At 37.6% G+C, this 11858-nt stretch overlaps 1 protein-coding gene across 5 annotated transcripts in view; it reads right to left on the reverse strand.

Moving 5' to 3' along the window:
* LOC141404359 (uncharacterized) overlaps positions 1-5795 on the reverse strand; it is a 68374-nt gene extending 62579 nt beyond the window's left edge. Inside the window, exon 1 of one of the 5 annotated variants that reach the window (XM_073987893.1) lies at positions 5316-5795. The gene's annotated coding sequence lies outside the window, so the exon portion shown is untranslated. Of the gene's footprint in view, positions 1-5137 lie in introns of all 5 variants that reach the window. The other 4 variants (XM_073987894.1, XM_073987900.1, XM_073987895.1 and 1 more) reach the window with 4 other exon arrangements.
* Positions 5796-11858: the final 6063 nt, after the last annotated feature.

Genomic DNA, 11858 nt, shown 5'->3' on the forward strand with positions numbered 1-11858 from the left:
ACCAATCGCTGGTTGTGTATTTTTATAAACGGCAGGTAGCACTTGTGAAGTAGAGAGACAAAAATCGGAAAGCAGTGAGGAGTTACCTCCCCTTTACTTTTTACACCTCAGTCTTTAGACTAATTGGTTTTAGATTCCTTTTCAGACAATTTGGAGTCGATTGAGCAATGTCCGTCCGTCTGTCTGGCAGGTGAGCACGAAATCTCTCGGAAGGGTCAGGCGATTCGGTCTTCGTAATATTTTGTTCAAACTTACTTTAAGTTCAAATATGGGTCATATCGGTCCACTTCTTTGCTAAAATGGTGTGCACGATAACTCTCGAAGGCAGTAACCGATTTGGTCCATACTTTGTACATCGTAATACTTGTGCGACGAATAGATCAGGTTCGAATAGGGACTGAATAGGACCACTCCTTCCAGTATATCCCGCACAAAATTTCGGAAAAAACTAAAGTTTAACAGCTGATCTCGAATCGCTTTGGTTCTTTTTTCAGTCAATTACACAATTTTCTTAGGGACAAGTCTATACATCCTGAGGAAATTGCACGGAAGCTGTAAAAACCATATGTAGTGGCTGGAGCGCACGATAACTCTCGAACAAATATACCGGTTTTCGTAAAATTTTGTCCAAACTTAGTTTAAATTCTAAGATGAGCCATATCGGTCAACTCCTACAGGTATCTCCCCCAAAAAAGTTCGAAAATTTTCGCTAAACTGGTGCGCACGATAATTCTCGAAGGCAGTAACTTTGCACATCGTAATATTTCTGCGAATCAAAATTCAAGTATGGATTGTATCGGTTCGCTCCCTAGACTACCTTCCGCAAAAAGTTCAACATTTTTGTTTAAGTGCAGTTTAGAACCAGGAGGTAGGTCCTCGTCACCTCCTGAACATCAAAGTCGGAGATCTGGAGATTCCAACTGTACAGAATCCAAGAATCCTTGGAATCATTTTCGAAAACCTCCTCACTTGCAGCCGCCATAAAACAAAAGTTCAAAAGAACAAGTAAAAAAGTATCGTCGGCTTTGCCGAAAGAGATATACCCTTAGCCTTTGTGGATTGATACACTTTTTTCCCAAAAAACTTATGTATTTAGGGGGTTTTCAAAATTGTTGGCGTATGAACCGACAAAAATATGGATTGGATTAAAGCTCAAAAATTTGCGGGGGTATCTACAGATATGGCGTTTGTACCATACTTGCCTAAGAAAAACGTAATATTGCTGTAAACAGGGCCACTAGTTAAAACTTTGGTATAAATTTACAAAGGATCCTCGAACAGACCCTTAACCACATTAAAATGTTGAACATTGGTACCCCAAGGATTGGAACGATAGGGCCCACATTTTGGGCCGGTTGCTACGTTTATGAGATATCGCGCGTACCATTTAGCGAATATTTTGGAACTTTGTGTGGGAGGTACCGGAAATATTACGATATCCAAATGTGGACGAACGCAGTATTCGGTTCGAGCTCTACAGCCACCACACATGGTGCCATTTTACACCATTCATGCTGTTTGCTAAAGAAGTATGGACTTGCCCCTGAAAAAACTTTTACTGTCGTAATAGAGGCAGCGAATGCAAGTTGCTCCAACAAAAATCAAAGTGATTCGAGAGCAGGTCTTAAAGTGAATTTATCCGTAATGTGGGAGGTACCCAAATAGACAAATATCGTCCTTATTCGAACCTGATTTATATCTGGTAGACATATTAGGATGTGTAAAATATGGACCAATTCGGTCACTCCATTCAACAGTTATCATCCGCACAATTTTTTGGAACATTTTTTAACTTGTGTGGGGGAGGTACCTGAAGGAGTGGACCGATATGGCTTATCTTCGAACTTAAACTAAGTTTGCACAAAATATTGCAAAGGCCATATTTTGGATCGAATCATCAGATCCGTTGGAGAGTTATCTTGCGCTCCAACCACTACATACGGTGTCATAGTTTTTTTTTTGCACCTTTCAGGCTATTTGCTCAGGAAGTATGGACTTGCCCCTGATGAAACTTGTACCGTCGTATGGGGGGCAGTGAATACAAGTTGTTACAACAAAAATCAAAGCGATTCGAGAACAGGTCCTAAACTGAACGAAAGATTGGACCGATTGAGTCCATATTGGAAGCGCTTCTAAGTGTGGTATAAATTTCACGATGTACAAAGTATGGACCAAATCGGTTATTCCCTTCAAGAGTTAACGTGCGTACAAATTTTCCGAACATTTTCGGAGGTGCCGGAAGGAGTGGACCGATGTAACCCATCTTCGAACTTAAACTAAGATTGGACAAAATATTACGAAAGCCAAATTTTGGACCGAATCGGTTAATCCGTTAGGGAGTTATCGTGCGCTCCAGCCAGACAGATGGACGGACATGGCTAAATCAACTCCAAATTGTCTGAAACACATTTCGTCTAAACATACTTGGGGTCTAAAACCATTATTTCGATGAGGAACATTTTGCCCGTATGAAAGTGTATTGTTAGTAAAACCCTTTCCGACTAAATTTCGTCGGTATAGGTCCACGTTTCGATATAGACCCATAAAGAACGGTAACTCCCGATTTTCGCAATTCTGAAAGCTGTGACGTCAATATCCCACCGAAATGACTGAAATTTTTAATTTAGTCTTTCATGAGGTTATAAAATTTTCCAGAAAAGAATTATCAGTATAGGTCCACGTCTTCCTATATCTCCCATAGAAACGTACCTCTTGATTTACGGTATTTTTTAGGTTTTAACTACACTATCTTACTGAAATATCGTAAATTTGGTATTTAGTGTTCTTTGAGTCTAAAAAATTTACGCCAGAAACTTGTCGGTATAGATCGACGTTTTGATATAGTCCCCCATAAAACGGTACCTCCCGAATTTCGGTATTTTGAAGGTTAACGTTGGTTAACATTGTTTTACCGAAATTGCTGAAATTTGGTATATAGTCTTCTTTAACTAATTGTTCCATTTTACTTAAATATCACTCGTGGTGCAGGGTATAAAAAGCCGTTCTTACTTGTTTTAGATTAGATTTCAAAGGAAACTAATTATTCCATTTTAATTAAGAATATTTTATTTTAATTAAGAATATTCACGTCATCTTACGTCGCCATGAAAAAGGGGATAGCTTTGCAGGCTACTCAGAATAATGGTATGAATTTCCAAAACTACAGCCATATCTGAATCTGAAGAACAAATTTAAAATGATAACCCGGACTGTGTAAAAACCAATACACACACAAAGAATGACTGTTTGGTGTGGTTTATGGATGGGCGACATCATTGGACAACATTTTTCCAAATTTAGACCGGTCGATCGTGAGGTAATAATTAAAAGGTTCAATGCCAAACTAATTGCTTTCAAAGGCTGCGCTAAAAAGCACTTGTCATGGAAGCAATACAGATTTTATTTATTTATTTGAGTCTTTAGAACATATCGCTCATATAGTCAAAGAGTGACACATCAAAAAAAATCAAGTTTCGAGAAAAACGCGTTTTAACTTGACGATTGATATGTGACTTCCAAACTTAAAAATATTTTACCAACAGCTAGACAGATATCGGAGCTAAATTTCAGTGCAAAATCAAGCATGATTTGAAGTGTTTTAGTGCTTCATAAACACAACAAACTTTTTTGTAGAATTATGCCATACTCGTAGTAAATGAGCTGTAACTCGATGAGTTTTAGAGATATTTGCATGAAAATTTGACACAAGATCAAGTAGAAGTCGTAGAATAAATAGAAATTGCTAATTCAGAAAACGAATTTTTTGAATTATGTCACTCTTTGAGTATATGAGCGACATATTTCTTACAGACTAACTACCGGAACGGAAAAATATTCACCGCTGTAAAAACACGTTACATTTGAAAAAAAAAAGTTCGATGACAGAGGAGCCACTCCACACAGGCGATTTCCGATGAGCTGAAAACTAACAACGAAACTAATCACATAAATTGGTTCGAATCGTCGGATTTCTTTTTTCACTTGCAAAAAATCTTCGGTCGTCATTAATCTCAACTCCAACGAGAAAATTAATAAAAATGTTATGCCCCTAAATAACACTGTGCAACAACATGGAGCTCGAGGTCTAGTTTTTTTCTGAACAAAAACTGGGTAAATGCAAAAAGGGCCATGAAAACGCGATAATATGATTAGTTGTCGATGAGAGCCGTACCTAAAATTTTCTGAGGAACATTTTTGCAGAACATATCGAAGCTGAAAAATTTCATCTTGTTGTACTTTTATTGCGGTTCTTGAAATAAAGGACGAAACGGACATGGAATGGAGAGATTTAGAAGGTCGAAAGATCCTTATTAGATTTGACTGAAGACATGTCATATCAAAAACAAAGAACGCTAATTTCTGATAGCTTATAGGGTCTTCAGTGAAAAATTCATCACGCCACAACTCAAAAGTTCGACTCGCGGCGGATCTGCCCTTTGGGGTTCTGCATATACTCATCAAGGGCTTTCATTCCCAATTCCCTTTGGGTAATTTTCCACCCCCCAAATTTTCAGTTCACAGTGTAATTTGTTTTATTTAAAATCAACATCGTCCCTTGAAATGTAACCACCATTTAACTACGAATTTCCAATAACCCAGCCTTATCCCAGCTCTCCGCGCCAAGAGTGACACTAGTGAAAAATTTGAAGATTCTAGCTTCAAGTATTTGGTCTGGACGTTAATGATTCATTCAGTGAGTCGCGAATCACCCAATACTTTTATTATTATACCTACAAAGATTATTTATTTTATATTTTAGTTATTGATTCATGACTATTATATATACATACATATATATGTATGCAGGTATTTATTGAATCAGATTTGCTTTAATTACATATACCAATTCAATGCCAATTCGGTATTAATGCAATTGCATTCAATTTTAATACAATTATTTCAATATTTTGCATTGACGATAAAATAATTTGTATTCATAATTAATTTTATTCTCAATATTTAGTAATATAAACACAAAGTTTCATTTTCATTAACCTCAACAACTTGGTTTCCTTCACTTTGCACGTTTCTGATAACTACAACAACAATTTTATTATTTCAAATAATGTTAACAGCAAATAATAAACTTTGTACAAATGTTGAATATTCAATACTAATCACTCTTTTCCAAACACACCCTTATTCATTCTTGCCAAGGTTTATTTTTTTGCATTTACCATAGGTACACATAACGGTTTCATGAGTTTAAACGGAAATTCTTATGGATGGAAAAATATTAATTATTTTCAATATTTATGGGCATAAACAAGTGTTGTTATTTTTTCATTGTTGTATCTTCTTCTTGCGATATTTACTTTTCTCATTAATAATTTGCTAAAGAATTAAGCAAAAAAAAAGCTTTCGGTGGCTCTTATTTCGTTTTTTTCACGTTCTTCGTTCGGCACTTGTTGTATTCACTGCACTCACTCACTTGATTGTGTTGCCTGGCTAGGCTATTGCCGCTTGTTGTTTTTGTTGTTTTGTTTGGCATGCAAATACGTAATTCTAGCGCTTCATTAACTTGTAGGCTTTTTATGTTTTTATTTTTTTTTTTCGTATTTTTCTTATTTTTTTTCTTAGTTGAACACAAGAATGGCACACGCTGCTGATACGCAACGTTCAGTTTTCAGATTATTGTTATTATTTATTTTACTTTACGCGATCGTCGTGTTCATTTCATTTATGTATTCGAACAAGAACAAGTGCTCCCGCGTACTCACGCTTCGTTCCGAATGTTGTGATCCGTAAAGCGTCAAACCGTAACTAAGAATCTTAAGTAACGACCAAAGAAACTTAAGTAAGAAAATAACAACACAACAACAATGTGAGCAATAATAAAAAAGCTCTCTGAGTGAGAAGAGCGTAAATATTTGTAGCGTGTACAGTGGGACAGAACTAACAAATGAAAAAAAATATTGGAAAAGTGTAGGCCAGAGTGATAAGATATTTAGTTGTTAAATGAGGGGCAAAAAAAAAAAGTAAAAAGTGTCAGTCAGCTTTGCGACAGAGATATACCCTCAGCCAATGTGAAGTGAAACTTTCCTCTACGGACAGATCGAATGTAGGTATGTAGAGTATTTTCAGAATTTTGTGGCCCTTCTTGGACAATTGAACTTGTCGATAAAAATATTCAAAAGTGTTGCAGAGGAGGTACTTGAAGGAATGGTCCGACATAGTCCATTATGGAAGTGAATCTAATTTTGGAAGACATATCTTTTCTATAGATATCGCGCCCTCTAGTCATTTTAGTGGGTCATCCTATAACTTATGAACCAGTATGCCAAGACGCATGGACATGTCCACGGAAAACATAATATCGCTGTAAACAGGACCCCAACGAACAGGATCTTCGATCAGACCCTAAATTGCACTTCGACACAAATGTTTAACTTTTGTGGGGGAGGTACCCTAAGGAGAGGTCCTATAGGGGCCATTTTAAAATTTAAACTAAATTTGGACAAGATATCAAGAGATCCAAAGTCTGGACCAAATTGGTTGCCCCGTTCAAGAGATATCGTTCATCCATTTTAGTGACATTTTTAAATATGGGGTGAAAGTACCGAAAGTTGTGGACCGGTATTGCACATGTTCGAAATGAAACTAAGTTTGGACAAAATAGGACGAATGCCAAATTTTGGACCAAATCGGTTGATCAGTTCGAGAGTTATCGTACTCTCCAGCTCCATCATATGGTGCCATAGGGTTTTTTTACACCTTTCGGGCTATTTTCTCAAGAAGTATGCACTTGCCCCTGGAAAAACTTTTACCATCGTAATTGAGGCAGCGAATACAAGTTGCTTCAAATCAAAGTGATACGAGAGCAGGTCTTAAAGTGAACTTATCCGAAATTTTGTGTGGGAGGCACCAAAAGGAGAGGACAAATATAATTCATATTCGAACCTGATCTATATCTGGTATATATATTAGGATGTGTAAAGTATGGACCAAACCGGTCATTCCCTTCAAGAGTTATATTGCGCACAATTTTTCCGAAAGCTTTTAAAATGTTGTGGGGGAGGTACCTGTAGGAGTGGACCGGTATAACTAATCCTGGAACTTAAACTAAGTTTGGAAAATATATTACTTAGGCCAAATTTTGCGGCGAATCGGCAGATCCATTCGAATGTTATCGTGCGCACCAACCACTACACACGGTGTCATAGGGGCTTTTTGCACCTTTCAGGCTATTTTCTCAGGAAATATGGACTTGCCCCTGATGAAACTTGTGCCGTCGTATAGTGGACAGAGAATACAAGATGTTACAACAAAAACAAAGCAATTCGAGAGCTGGCCCTAAACTATACTTTTCCAAAATTTTGTGTGGGAGGTACCCGAAGGAGTGGACCGATTGTATCCAAATTGGAACGCCATCTAAGTGTAATAGAAATTTCACGATATGCAAAGTATTAACTAATTCGGTTACTCAAGAGTTATCGTGCGCAAAAATTTTCCGAACTTTTGTAGGGGAGGTACCGGAAGGAGTAGACCGATATAACCCATCTTCGAACTTAAACTAAGTTTGGACAAAATATTACGAAAGCCAAATTTTGGACCGAATCGGATGCACCGTTCGAGAGTTATCGTGCGCTCCAGCCAGACAGACGGACGGACATGGCTAAATCAACTCCAAATCGTCTGAAACGGAATTCGTCCAAACATACTTGGGGTCTAAAACCATTATTTCGAATGATCACATTTTGTCCGTATGAAAGTATAAAAACAAACAGTAAGTAAATGTTTAAGACGGGACTGGGCCGATCATGTGATATTCTAAACCACTGTTGTGGCTTCCCTAAACGAATTTTATGGCTAAAATATGTCATCTTGTAAATACATATCGCACAATATCGGCCAAAAGGTCACTACTTCTGGCGACACAAAATACTTCCTTATGAAATTTACGATTTTATTCTAGGATTGTCACCGTGGCCTATTGTTGTGCATCGCGCCTTGCACATTAAATGGTTGTTCGATTCTCGCCCCAGACAACTTCACATTTTCATTTAAAATTTCTCTACGAGAGGTGTCTTAAAACAAGTCGCCACCCGGGGTACTCATTAATATGAGAGAAGTCGGAACATATCGCTCATTTACTCAAAGAGCGGCATAACTCAAAAAAATGAGTTTTCTGAGTTAGAAATTTCTATTCTTTCTACGACTTCTACTTTATTTTGTGTTAAATTTTCATACTCATATCTTTTAAACTCAACGATTACAGTTCGTTTACTATGGAATTGGCATAATTCCACAAAAAAGTTGTTTGACCTTATGGAGCACTAAAACACTTCAAATCATGCTTGATCTTGCACAGAAATTTAGTACTGATATCCGGCTAGCTGTTTGAAAAATATGGTCTAAGTATTTTTTTTTCTTTTTAATTTTTTTTGTGGAATAAACGTTTTAAGTTGGGAAGTTAAATTTCAAACTCCAATTTAAGACGCGTTTTTCTCGCAACTAGATTTTTTGAGATGTGTCACTCTTTGTATTCTCAATGCAAAAGTAGGGATCGGCCACACCACCGTCCGTTCAACAATAGAAAAGCATGGATGTGGAGTTAAAAACAAAAAGGGAGAGTGACTCATAGAACGGTGTCAAATATTCTAGGTGATGACTCCATCCTCGCGCACAAGGATATTCATAAATATAGACATCACTGAGCGGAAATGCTCGCATCCAGATAAATCACATATGCGAGAGTAAATGATGAAGAAGTCCTCTTTCAGACGTCAGAAACAATTAAAGCGCTGGCATTGAACACGAGCTCGTCATGGACGAAATCAAGAAAATTAAAATGACCAAGAAGAAACACAACAACAACTCCAAAACAACACAACCAGAAACACCTTAACCAAAACAATACATCAAATGTTACCAATAAACTAACACCAGGTTGCGGTAGAAACATTGGGCGCCGCAGTCCAAAAAATTAAGAAAAAATTGGTCATCAGACGACACTTGGAACCTAATTTCCCAAAGAGGCGAACTTAAGATGCAGATAAATAACAACAATATCACAAGAGACCAGTATCGAAAACTAGCAAAAGAAACAGGGATGCCAAATTCGTGGTTTTCCCGCTACTTTTGGTGATTTTGAAGTACAAACAAATAAGAACGGCGTTAAGGCGAAATGAAAAAAATGAAATAACCAAGAGAAACACAATAACAACTCCAAAACAACACATCCAGAAACACATTAGCCACGGCAATACATGAAATGTTACCAGAAACATTGGGCGCCGCAGTTCAAAAACTGAGAAAAAATTGGTCATCAGACTTGGAACCTAATTTCCCAAAGAGGCGAATTTAAGATGCAGTTGAACAACAACAATATCACAAGAGAACAGTATTGATAACTAGCAACCGAAGCAGGGATGCCAAGTTATTTTGAAGTACAAACAAGTAAGAACGGCGCTAAGTTCGGTCAGGTCGAACTTGTTATATACCTAACAACCTTCAGAATTACGAAAATCGGCTATATCGAAACGTGCACCTATACCGACGAATTTCTGTCAGAAAGGCTTTAACCTCCAACAAAGACAGCTATTTCGGTGGGTTGCTGTGGGGGAAAGTTTTATACCACCAATGAAGACTAAGTACTAAATTTCAGCCATTTCGGTTTAATAATGGGGCTATATACCGACAAATTTCATATGGACGTTTAATACCCCAACTGAAGACCAAATAAAAAATGTCAGCCATATTGTTGTATTATTGTTGCCACAACCTTCAAACTACCGAAAATCTGGAGGCACCGTTATATGGGAACACTGTGTAAGCAGGAATGTCAACTGTTCCGAGTTAAAATAGCTATAGATCTATGGTCTGTGGCAAGTAGAAAGCATTCTGAGCGATAAAACCTCAAACCAAATATAAGCTGTGTTGACCTGGTCAACACCCTATGCGTCATAATGGAAAATCTATAGAAATGTACAAGCCCTGCATCTACTGTTCATCGATTTTAGGAAAGTCTTCGACACCACCAGACGAACTGTCACATGGGAAGGAGTGAGCAAAAAGGAAGTGTCCCAGAAAATAATCCGAGTAATAAGAACGATGTAGGATAATGCAGAACTCTCAGTTCTTCACAACGAGAACATAAGGCTGCCAAGATCGCTCATATACGTTAACGTGACTACAACAACAACATTTGTTCTCTTTATTCTCATCTGTCGTTGTTTGATAAAGAAAAGACCCGCTCAGAGATACTAATGCACAAGATATTTTGAGCACCACCGACATAAGCCAACCGTTTTTCACAAACGCGGGAGTGAAGCAAGGATGACCTCTGTTACCAACCACTGTTTACAATTTACTAGATGATGTAATGAATGAAGTCTGCTCTCAAAGAAGGGAAATAACATGGAGTCTCTCACAACAACTCGAAGATTTGGACTATGCGGATGATATCTTCGTTTCTATCACAAGATATCGAAAATGTCGTCAAAATTAAAAGACCTGGAGAGACTTGTTCTCAATATTGGACTTGAGATTAACATCAAAAAACTAAGACCATGAGAATTAAGAGCACCAGTATAGAAAACATCATGATACAAAGCAGTTTACTATGTCAATAGCTTCTGCTGTCTAGGAAGCACTCTAACATCGAATAATGGTGCAGAAACGAACGTAATCAATATACTTAACGAAGCTAAGGCAGTGAAACCTGACTTGTATCTAAAACCATCGTCCTAAAAAGACAATAATAAATAGTTCAGACAGCCTGCGTCTACAAGTTTAACGTAGGTTTAATTTAACGTACACCACCAAGTTCCCAAAAGCAACACGTAAATATTTGCCTATATTCATATTTAATTTCGGTTCTAAAACTAGTCTCTACGTCCGTATAGGAACAATCAGCAGAGTTCCGGAACTTCACCAAATCGTCGTGGCCGATCTATAACCCAACACCGATAGCCGTCCAGCACGCTATTGCCGACATAGGTTAGCCGACGCGATTTAAGCGCACCTTCAAGCATCCCACACCTCCAGCAAGGAGGAACATAATGATAAAATCGAATTTCAATGAAATAGCAAATTCTAGCATTCAGATCAATAAGCATCTGATCCAACGAAAGTGAAAAAAACTAGTCTTTCCATTCGTAAGGCTTAGTGGGTCCTTATGGAGACCTTGGACACAAATGGACTTACCCGAGCCAACAAGAAACCCACATTACAGTAAGCAATTTAGTCCTTGTGACCCTAATTAATACGATTTACTTTTTTTTCGTGAGCATATCCATACTTTCTCACATATTCTATCGGATTGAATGAGACCCAAATTGTGATCAAGTTCCAAGGTGGAAGATGTAGGACCCATTACTTCAGGTACTTCCTCCACAATAGTTCAAACCTCTTGAGTTTATATCCCGTTTAAGACCATCTCTTGCGCTATGTTTAAATTTTAATAGCTGGTAGCGCTTATGATCGTGACTACACCAGTTTAATGTTTTCTAGAGAAAGTCATTACTTCTCCAGATATGGGCCACGAAATGCAGTATTTACGGCTACTTCTTTTGTACGTCACCCGTAAAAAAGTGTAGTTAATTGCAGGTAGTCTTTGCGGTCTCCTTTACAATCCCGAAAATTAAAAAAAAACCGCCCACATGATAATGTTCTAATATACGAGTAGGACAGTTTATGGATTTTATTCGGGCAGTCTGTCTCGATTAGATATGTCATTGAAATAAGTAGGAACAATGCTCATGATACCTACTCTGTAGCAAGCATGGTATCATGTGTCGACAATTTATCTACTATTGATACATTTTTCTACAATTGATACATTTACCTTAATAAGAAGAAGCATTGTTTATATTGTCAGCTGATAGCCCAACGAAGCATCTTCTTATTTTTTTTTT

Source organism: Musca autumnalis, unplaced genomic scaffold (genome assembly GCF_047663935.1).
Source record: "Musca autumnalis isolate F117 unplaced genomic scaffold, ASM4766393v1 scaffold_4, whole genome shotgun sequence".
Lineage (NCBI taxonomy): Eukaryota > Metazoa > Arthropoda > Insecta > Diptera > Muscidae > Musca > Musca autumnalis.